Source organism: Mesoplodon densirostris, chromosome X (genome assembly GCF_025265405.1).
Source record: "Mesoplodon densirostris isolate mMesDen1 chromosome X, mMesDen1 primary haplotype, whole genome shotgun sequence".
NCBI lineage: Eukaryota > Metazoa > Chordata > Mammalia > Artiodactyla > Ziphiidae > Mesoplodon > Mesoplodon densirostris.
In genome coordinates, this window is record NC_082681.1 from 15,702,949 (window position 1) to 15,714,914 (window position 11,966).

Genomic DNA, 11,966 nt, shown 5'->3' on the forward strand with positions numbered 1-11,966 from the left:
AAAGCTCCACCAAATGTGTAATTGGCTTAGGGTAAGAACCTCTCTGCACTTAGAAATAGAGCTGCAAGCATATTATGTTAGCTAGGATTTAATTTTTTCCCTTAATAGTTTTAAATTAATGAATAGAGATGTTTTAAACATGTTAAACTTTTCTCTACAAGGTTGGTAGGTTTGAAAGAAAGTTTCATGTGCACGCACATGCACACACAAACAAACATACCCTGTGTCTGTTCCCAAGACTTAATGTGTGAAGATATTAGGAAGCAATGAGAATGTTCCTTTCTATTAAGCCAAGCATTAGTACATGAAATTTCTGTATACAAACCACTATTCTTATAAATTTTTCACCTGATACTGAGCTATCTATAAAAAGGCAGCACAAAAACAACAACAACAACAACAGATTTGTTTTGTGAACAAGATTATTATTATTATATGTACATATTTCCTTTGAATTCCTAGTTTTGGACTTGTATTTGAATTCTAGGTGATGTTACCTTGTGTTTAAATGAATCTAATAGGCCAGGAGTAACTTACTTGGTTCTAAATTTCATTTATGACATGGAACAAAATCTAAGGGTGATAGGGCTCAATAAAAATATTGGGTCACATGGGAATCTCCAAAATAGAGTCACTTCTTATTTGTGTTTTTGTTTGTTTGTTTGTTTCTCTAAATCTGGGCCACCTTTCAAAGGTTTTTTTTTGTGATAATTATTGAATTACTGAATTATTTAGACAATTAGTAATCAGAAGAGTCTGATAGGCCAACAACCTGAACCAGTTGGCATTTATTCAAAATCGACATCCAACAACTGCAGAATACACCATTATTTTTAAGTATACATGGAACATTCACCAAGATAGATCATATGTTGGATCATAAAAGAAATAATAAATTTCAGAAGATAGGAATCATATAAAGTCTCAAAAGATATTATATTAGAAATAGATTATCCCTAAATATTTGGATATTAAATAATACACATCTAAACAACACATGGGACAAAGAGGAAATCACAAGAGTAATTATAATGATTTAAAATTGGATGAAAATGAAATGTGACATATCAGAATTTGGGGATGCAGCTCAAGAGGGAAGGAAATGTAGGGAATTGTATAGCTTTAAATTAAGTACTTGTATTACATGCTTCAAAAGTCAGTATAATTTGCCATATTAACATAATGAAGGGGAAAATTACATAATCATTTCAGTAGATACAGAAAAGCACTTGACAAAACTCCATACTCATTCATGATAGCAACTCTCACCACACTAGGAATAAAGGGAATAATGTGTGCTTGTGAAAAATCACAGTTAACCTCATTCTTAATGATGAAATATTGGAAGCTTTTGCCCCTAAGATTGGGAATAAGCCAAGGATATTCATTCTCACCATTTATATTTAACATTGTATTGGAAGTCCTAGCCAGTGCCATAACTCAAGATAAAGAGATAAGGAACCAAAATATTAGAAAAGAGACAATGCTCTCATGCTTAGCAGATCATGTGTATGTATGAAACCATTGGGAATCTATACACAAAAAGACCCTATTAGAAGTAATAAGTGAATTTTATAAGGCCATGGTATATAAAATAATTATACAAAAATAAACTGTAATTCTATATACTAGCAACAAAGAATTAGAAAAAAAAGAAATAAAAAATACCATTTACGTTAGTAATATAAAATATAAAATAAATAGGAATAAATCTAACAACAGATGTCTAAGGCTTCTTCTATACTGACAACCACAAATAATTGCTGGGGTATATTTAAGATGACCTACTAAAAGGAGAGATATACCATATTCGAGGATTGGAGATCTCATTGTTAAGAAATCCATTGTCCCCAGATTGACAGTTAATGAAGTCAAAATCTCAGCAAGCCCTTTTGGAAGAAAAAATAAAGACAAGTATATTCTAAAATGTATATGGAAGGCAAAAAAACCTAGAACAGAGGAATCTCAGAAATCTTGAGGATTTACATACCTGATTTCAAAACCTACTAAAAGGCTACAGTAATGAATACAGTGTGGTATTGGTTTAAGTATAGAAAAATAGAGTTCAAAAATAGACCCACAGGGACTTCCCTGGTGGCGCAGTGGTTAATAATCCGCCTGCCAATGCAGGGGACACGGGTTCGAGCCCTGGTCCAGGAAGATACTATGTGCCGTGGAGCAACTAAGCCCGTGCACCACAGCTACTGAGCCTGTACTCTAGAGCCCGTGAGCCACAACTACTGAGCCCACACACCACAGCTACTGAAGCCCACGCACCTAGAGCCCATGCTCCACACCAAGAGAAGCCCCCCCGCAATGAGAAGCCCACGCACTGTAACAAAGAGTAGCCCCGCTGGAGACAACTAGAGGAAGCCAGCACGCAGCAATGAAGACCCAACACAGCCAAAGATAAATAAATAAAATAAATTTTTAAAAGAATTGAAAAAAATAGACCCACATATATATAACTGATTAATGTTTAATCAAGGTGTCAAGTCAACTGAATGGGGAATGGAAGGTTGTTTTAGCAATTGTGCAGGAGCAACTGGGTATCCACATTAAAAAAATGAACCTCCATCCCTACACCTCACTCCATACACAAAAATTAATTTCAGTTGCATCACAGACCTAAACATAAAAGCTAGAATCATAAAGCTTCTGAAAGTACAGGACAATATCTTCATGCCTTTGAGCAGTTAACCATTTCTTTCTTGTTAATTATACAGGGCAGAAAAAGTACTAGCCATAAAAGAAGAGTATCAGACAAACACAAAGAAACATTGCACATGCTGAATTGAGCACTTTACACTTTAAAAATGTGTATGTGTTCGAATAAGGTAAAACCTAAGGTAGTGACATTTTGAACACTTTCAAAAGGCAGATAGCTGTAATGAATCATATATTCCCCTCAAATTAACTGATTCCATCTTACACATTAAAGAGTTAAGTTTGAAAATAAATATGACCAGCTTTCTGCCAACTGCTTTATGCTTATTTAAGTGGTTAATGAGAGAGAGACAAAGAAACACATGAGTCACTTAAAATACGTGCTCGAAGAGCTGTGTAAATTAAATATATAAATCATTTTTTTAATGAAGCACATTTTATAAACCAATAAAGCCATGAAATAAGAGTGCAGTGTATATACTAGAAAATAATGGCGTTTCTTGTACTCAGGTCTCCAAAATTCAAAATTGAAAACACCAAGTGCATTCATCTAACTTCCATATAATATTAGCATTTGTATTCAACATTAGGAACACTCAGTAGATTTTCCATAAATTTTATAATCATCATTTTAAATATAGAGACAGATGTCCTCATAGTTAATTCAGGACAAAGTTAATTACATTCAATTTTAGCTAACAGTAATGGAGGACATGTAAAATTACATATATGATTAGTTTTAATTTGAAATGATTCCATTACTGTAACTAATCACAGTAGATTTAGGGCATAGTACCACCTTTTAAAAAGTGCATGGCAAAAAAACTTAAATCTGCTTTGGGCTTGTGCTTATTTTTCAGTCAGTGAAGGGCTTACTATACATTTGTTAACATACATACAGTTTATTTGGAAAAAATAACACTGTTCTTTTCATTTTTATTTTCTGCCATCAGTACACTTTTTCAATATCCTTTTCTTTTTTGCAGTGTCATCAGGAGAGTTAAGTGTAATGGATTGATATACCATCAGCATTTAAAGCATGTATTACTCTCTTGGTATGACATGCTACTAGATATGGTGACAAGGTCCCATAGTTCCCTGTTCTCTAGAAAGTTCTGACTTCGGAAGTTTTAAAAATATACATTACTTTCAAATAACATGGATTTATGACAGATCGAATTGACAAATTAGTACTTGGTAGATTTTGGTTGAATGCTATATCAAGTGGTCTTGATTGAGACCTGTTCCTCATTACATTGCATAGAGCAAAATAGTATAACGTGGCCTACAAAAGTATGTTGTATTGTGTGTCAATTAATGGATTAGGAAATGAAAGTTGATCGCATATGCAACTGTCAACAGCACTTAGGTTTCAAAATATGTATTAGAGTCTCTTATTTGAAATCTGGCAAATGGAACGTAAAGGTCTCTCGGTTAACTATGTGCTTAACATGTTTCATCTATATGCACACAGCATAATTCATACAATATTCGGGAAATCTGGTTTTAGGAGATGTGAATTCTGTTTATTTTGCTTCTAGTGAAGTTATGCTGTTCATGAAATAGATGCCTTTAATAAATCACTATGTAACAGAATAACAACTTTCAAATTAAAATAAACAACCAAAAGACATCACCTTTGAATTTATGATGGACCTTTTGAATCCTCACATTTAGTGTTAGAAGTCATAGCACAGACAACATTTTTGGCCTTAAAAGTCACGAGTATTAACATCATTCTTCATTATTTTGTAGATGCTGCTCTGAGTAACACAAGGAAACTAAGTTCCCTTTGAATTAAAGGAGAAAGAATAGACTTTAAAAAATAAGATTTCCTTTGGAGGTATGAACTAGATTACAGTTCTTAAAAGTGTTACAGATAAACAGCACAGGAGTCAGGATGATCCTATGCTTCCCATGACATTCACAGAACTTCCTCAGGACTGAGGTGGACTTCGTCATTCACAGTTTGTCTCATTCTTGCAAGAAGCCATCTTCACACCTTCCATCCCCCCAGGTGAAAAGTGCAGTGTTATTTTGTTTCCAAGTAGGGTTTTTCATGGCATGCATTCAGATTCCATCTAAACAAAACAAAACAAAAATCCAAAGAGAGAAGAGAGAGAATCAGAGATTTTAAACCCCTTTGGTAATTGTTAGGTTATGTTATTATTTAATTTTGTTAACTATGTGACTATAATGTACCAAAGGGATACGTTCTGAAGGACCTCTTTTGCACTTGGACTGGTATTTAGGGTTGTCAGAGCTGTCTTAATGGTTCTAAAAAGACTCAAAGCTAAAAATCCTGCAGTTAGGATGTGTTGAAGTTTACACTTTATGCATTGAAATTTAGAGACATCACAGCTTTAAGTTAAATATTCGTATTTGCACAAGAGGTGTTCCTGTAACAAAGCTCTGCTTTCCAGTGTCTTTACTTGCTTTTGAATTTTCTAGAAAAATCTATTCTAGTGCAGGTTTTCTTAAGTTATATTGTGTTTCTTCCTGTGGTTCTTCTTTGATAATATATGTATAGATGCCCTTCTTTTAAATATGTAAACAGCGAGATCACTTGTTTTAAAGCACAGGCCCAGTTGTTGCATGCAGTGTTGAACTTAGGCTTGGCGTATTTTATATTATGGGCCACTGAAGACAATGGTTTGAAATTGCTGCCTTTTGAATCATGGATCGTGAGTTTTACTATCAAGTTGGCATATTAGGTGCATGGTTTTTGATGATTGGTTTTACAGAAAACAATACAATAACTATATAATACATAAATTATCTTTTAAGTAGGCTTGTGTATCATGTCAAATCATAGTTTATTTCAGTGGTATCATTAGATGTAACCATTTATATGACAAACCAATTGTATTTTATTCAAAGTTACCTGTAAATTATAAATCTTCTAATGTCAAATTGCTGGAATTTGTGATGGTTGATTTATAACTGACTCATGAAAATGTCCATATGTTTGATATTTCAATTAATGCTTCTGCAACAATAACAACAACAACAAAATGATATTAAAATACATTTCTTTGTGTGCTGACCCTGTGGTTAGAAGACAGAATTAGGAGATAAAATCTTTGAATAATGATGCCCCTCTGCACAAGGCATTTTATTTTCATGGTATTAAACTAGGGATTTTAATCATTTAAGACAGTACTGAGTTCTATATATTCAAACATACAGTGTAGTCTTTTAATGTTTTAATCACTGTACAATGAATGCTATATTTGTACATGTATTTGTATATGTAACTGCACTGTATTAATTTTTTTGGGTTTATAAATGTGTGTTACTATGAAACAGCAGCAATCCCTTTAAGTCTTCAAATTTTAATTACGTTATAAATGTACTTAAAAAGTAAATGTACTTGCATTAATTCCACATTAAAAATATCCAACCTTAAACTCACTCATATATTTTTTTTGGTTTAGTATAGTGTCATTGAAAACTCCTTTCCTTTTTTTTTTATTGAAGTATAGTTGATTTACAATGCTGTGTTAATTACTGCTGTACAGCAAAGTGACTCGGTTATACATATATATAATCTTTTTCATATTCTTTTCCATTATGTTTTATCACAGGATACTGAATACAGTTCTCTGTGCTATACAGTAGAGTAGGACCTCGTTGTTTATCCATCCTATGTATAATTGTTTGCATCTGCTAACCCCAACCTCCCAATCCATCCCTCTCCCACCCCCTCACCCTTGGCAACCACAAGTCTGTTCTCTATGTCCTTGATTCTGTTTCTGTTTCATAGATAGGTTCATTTGTGTCCTATTTTAGATTCCACATATAAGTGATATATGATATTTGTCTTGCTCTTTCAGACTTACTTCACTTAGTATGACAACCTCTGGGTCCATTCATGTTGCTGCAAGTGGCATTATTTCATTCTCATTTATGGTTGAATAGTATTCCATTATATATATGTACCACATCTTCTTTATCCATTCATCTGTCCATGGACATTTAGGTTGTTTCCATGTCTTGTCTGTTGTGAATAGTGCCACTATGAACATAGGGGTGCATGTATCTTTTTGGATATATGCCCAGGAGTGGGATTGCTGGATCATATGGTAATTCTATTTTTAGTTTTCTGAGGAACCTCCACACTGTTTTCCATAGTGGCTGCACCAATTTAGGTTGCACCAACAGTGTAGGAGGGTTCCTTTTTCTCCACACCTTCTCCAGCATTTGTTATTTGTAGACTTTTTGATGATGGCCATTCTGATGATGGGTGTGAGGTGATACCTCATTGTAGTTTTGATTTGCATTTCTCTAATAATTAGCAATGTTGAACATCTTTTCATGCGCCTATTGGCCATCTGTACTTCTTCTTTGGGGAAATGTCTATTTAGGTCTTCTGCCCATTTTTGAATAGGTTGTTTTCTTTTTTTTTGGATTGTTGTTGAGTTGTATGAGCTGTTTGTATATATTGGAAATTAGGCCCTTGTCTGTTGCATCATTTGCACGTATGTTCTCCCAGTTTGTAGGTTGTCTTTTCATTTTGTTTATGGTTTCCTTTGCTGTGCAAAAGTTTGTAAGTTTGATTAGGTCCCATTTGTTTATTTTTGTTTTTATTTCTATTGCCTTGGGAGACTGACCTAAGAAAACATTGGTACGATTTATGTCAAAGAATGGAAAACTCCTGTCCTTTCATTTATTAGTGATACAGTAAAGACACAGTAAGTATTTTGAGTTAAATGCTTACCTTCAGATTTGTCATAAAGTTGTAATAAAGAAAGAGAATGAGCTCAATGATAGACAAAATACAATAGAACAAAGAAAACCCAGAAACAGAGTCTTACATATATTTAATTTGCTGTATTGATGGATGTAGCATTGCATGTGGGGAAATAAGGGACAGTTTAATAAACGATGCTAGGAAATGTAGAAAGAAATGTTCACTTTCAGCCTTGCTTCTCTGAGAGAGACAGAGCCAGAGAGACACAGAGACACAGAGATATGACCAGAGCTAGGATAAAATATTTTGCTTAAAAAATTTCTTTACCCAAATTTGTAGGATAGCAGTTTCAGGGGTTAGATAGCCATGTTTATGAGTGGATATTTCCACACACTGAAAAATTCTACTTCCATGTGATGGAGCCCCAGGAAAGCTGGAAAGCATTTAGATACCCACAGTTGTTTTCTGAACTGTTGCTTGCTTTTGCAAAGGGCTCTTAGTTAGGTTTGCCAGACTTAATCTCTTCCACAGCCCATTAGGGAACTAGAAGTATGCCTTAATATAGAGGGGGAATCAAAACCTATCAAACTGATTTGGTTGAATCTTCCATTTCTCAAAAACTCAGATTGTTTTGGATGTCTTAATGAACATCCCATGACAGGATCAACTGTTCCTTTTTGCCTTTAATTTTATTTTGAGCTTTTTTGAGGAAGCACCATTGGTGAACTACTTAATCAAGCATTTAATCCATCTTCAAGAACTCCTTGAGGACTTCCCTGGTGGTCCAGTGATTAAGACTCCACATTTCCACTGCAGGGGACATAGGTTCGATCCCTGGTTGAGGAAGTTCCGCATGCCACACAGGGGCCAAAAATTAATAAAAGAACTCCTTGAAAATTAAAATGTGTATTCAAGTCTTTATTCCTGTGTTGGCTGAAGAGTAAGTATTATTGTTGACATTTCCAAAATTACACATGAATCTCACAATATAGAGTATGTAGTTGTTTTAAAAGCCTCCCCAACTTCCAGGCTACAGTATTCTCTTAAGAAGAGAGAAAGTTTCAGAACATATATTTGAAAGTGTAAGGGAGTATGAGAAATGCTCCACCTGAAGAGAAATTAGGTCAGTGATTTTGTCTGATGTTTAGTCAGAAATCAATCCAGTTTCACTTAACAGACTTTCTCTGAAAAAAATGCTTATTAGTAGTAGGTATTAGAACACAGGAACGTGCTTCCCTTAGGAGCAGTAGACTCCAGAGTGCTCAGTGAATCAAGTCTCAAGCAATTAATTGTCAAAACAAGTCATTTTTATTACATTTCAGTACACTTCCCTATGTTGATTTGGAATGATCAGTTTGCAGTTGGTCTTATGGGGCCCAAGGACAGCAAACAAACAAACAAACCAGTGTCACAGACAAAACGTAAACCCTTTCTATCGTTCAAAAGGAAATTAATAGAATTGACAATAGTCTTTTAAAAAAAGTAATTCCTTTTTAGTTCAAAATGTATTTTCTATATTAAAGCTCATGACACACTCAAGTCTAAAGTTTTCCCTTGTACTTGGTGAGGGACTACCTAATATTTGTTGATCACCTCATTTTCACATATATGAATTTGCACTTTAAATTCTGAAGAGATAATTTCAGCAAATGTACACCAAATAGGACTAATAGTGTGCATTGAGAACACCCAATGAAGCTGGACTTTGTGAAGATGAATTCCTTAAGGTAAATGAAACTTCCCTTAAGCCCAAACCCAAATAAAATGTAAACTGTTTCAAAGATACGTTTCATCTAAGTATTTCTGAGATACACTCACTAACTCAATTACTCCCAAAATAACCAAACAAATAAAACCAGGCTGGAGTGAAAGTCAGAAAGATCTGAAGCATGAAGAGAACTCGACGTGCTGAGAATTATCTAAGTCAATATTTCTTTTTTATCTCAGTTTGATAGTGAGTGTGCTCTTTCACATGGCAAGCTATGAGAACAAATAAAATGTTAGTAACTCAGTGAACTGTAACTTTTCAACCATGACAAAAATGACTTAAAAGGGAAAAAATCCTAGTGGATGTTTTGGAATCTAATGTTAGAAGCTAAAGTGGTCTCTTTACTGACCTTGGAGAAGACACAGAGCTATACCTATACATTTAGAACTAGTTTCAAAATACCTGAATTCAATGCAAAACAGCCATTTTACATGAGTATTAGTAGCTTTAAATTCTGCCTCTATTTCTAAAAATACCAAGCGTCAGAAAAAAAATGTGAAGCAAGAACTCTTACACGGTGCTACTGGTGCATAAATTGGTACAACCCTTTGATGAACAATTTGCTAATACCAAATAAAGTTGAAGTGAATACTGTATGGCTTAGCAATTCCACTCCTAAGTGTCTCCCCCAGAGAAACACTCACACATGTGCTCAAGGAGACATATGTGCCAGAATGTTTATAACAGCATTATTTGGAAGAGTAAAAAATTTGGAGACAACGTTAATGACCTTGAACAGAAGAATAGATAACTAGATGATGAAATATCATACAATAAAATACTATTTAGAAGTTAAAATGAATGATCTCGGGCTTCACCTATCAACGTCAATGAATCTTGCAAGATAGATGCAAGATGATAGCATTTGTATAGTTTTATTTTTATTTTATTTTATTTTATTTATTTATTTTTGCGGTGCACAGGCCTCTCACTTTTGTGGCCTCTCCCGTTGCGGAGCACAGGCTCCAGACGCGCAGGCTCAGCGGCCCAGCCGCTCCGCGACATGTGGGATCTTCCTGGACTGGTGCACGAACCCGCGTGCCCTGCATCAGCAGGCGGACTCTCAACCACTGCACCACCAGGGAAGCCCTGTATAGTTTTGAAATGTGAAAAACTCTATACTTTTAATGGATAATTTAGAGTAAAATATGCATATGCTGGATAATGATGAACATCAAATTAAGGATGGTAGCTACCTCTGAAGATGGGGTGGGGGAGAGGGGAGAGTCAGAGACAAAGACAGCGGGAGTTTATGATATTGAATATTATCCTCTCTATATCTTTATATGTCTGAAACATTTCATGCTGTAAAAAATTCTGCTTACTTTAATTCAGTACTGGAAAAGTGGATTATAATGTCTTGTCCCCTGATGATTGAAGTATAGTGAAAATCTACACCAAACTTACCTTCCATACATCCTTGTGGGTTTTTTTTAAAATCTTACATGCTAGCTGAAAATAACAGTCAAGAACTCTTTTCTGCAGTCTTCATAAATATCTTAAGAAATTACTATGAACTAACATACCAGCAGAAAACTACCATAGAATAATCCTTCATTGACTTCACAATGTGTGAATGTAAATGTGTTGTATAGGAGAAATATTTGCACTTAAGAAATGTTATGGGACTTCCCTGGCAGTCCAGGGGTTAAGACTCTGTGCTTCTACTGCAAGGGGCACAGGTTCAATCCCTGGTTGAGGAACTAAGATCTGGTATGATGTGTGATGCAGCCAAAAAAAAAAAAGAAAAGTTGAAAAAAATTGTTTTATTTTGCAACAAAATAACTACTTGTTGCCACCTGAGAACAACTTTAAAGGTCTGATTTTTAAATATTTCTAGCTCATAAATATTCTGCTTCCTTAAGCAACTTTTAATTCACAGTGTATTTAGTGCTCACTCAGCAATAATTGAATAGCAGGACTGTAAAGCTGATGAATTTTTTAAATCAAATAATTAGATTGTGTCAATTGGTATGTTGATAAATGTTGAACAACTGGCTCTCTTTAAAAAAGTATTTGTAGTATTTGTCAATATCTGTTGTGTAAATACCCCTATTATGGTGGATTTCAAGCTACTGACATGAAGTCACTGAACTGGACATTGGAAAGAGATGTGCAAAATTCACATTTGTGAGTTGGTATAAGCCAGTTCCAGCACATGGCTGATTTTATCTTATGAAACAGACACAGTGCTAGGCCCATAGTAAGTGTTCAGTAAAATTCCTTATTCCTTATGCGCTAAGATTTCCGAATTATAACCCACCATTAGGTAATGTGTAGCTATGCTTTGAGCCATATCAATTACCCAAATTTACATTTTCTAAAGTAAAAAAGCAGAGATTGTGATCTCAAGCACAATCATCTAAAACAGGACATATGGAAGAGAGTGTGGACAATGAAAAATATGGGATGCATTTTGAGAGAAATTAAATCCCTGTGGCAAAGAACAACAGTTTGATTTGGATATAAAACTTTGAAATCCAAATGAAAGCTAAGAGCTGACTATAAAACCAAGGTACGACAATAAAATACCTACCTAAATAAGGATACAAAGCACAGATAAGAGAGGTAAATATGGCTTCTGGAGAACACAAACACAAAAGCAAAAAATGTTAACAGGAGAGGAAAAGGCTAAAACAATGGTCTTATGGGCAATTCTTTTTTACATTTCCTAGAAATTAGTAATAACTCCTCTCATAATCCTTGGAAGCACATGAATGTAGGCATTCTCTCTGTATTTGTCTCTCTTCCTTTCTATGGCATATTCCCTATGTGTTCAGGTTGAATATCTCATTCCTACCTTAGATAACTGTGTTTTTCTCTGAGGTAGTCAGTAAT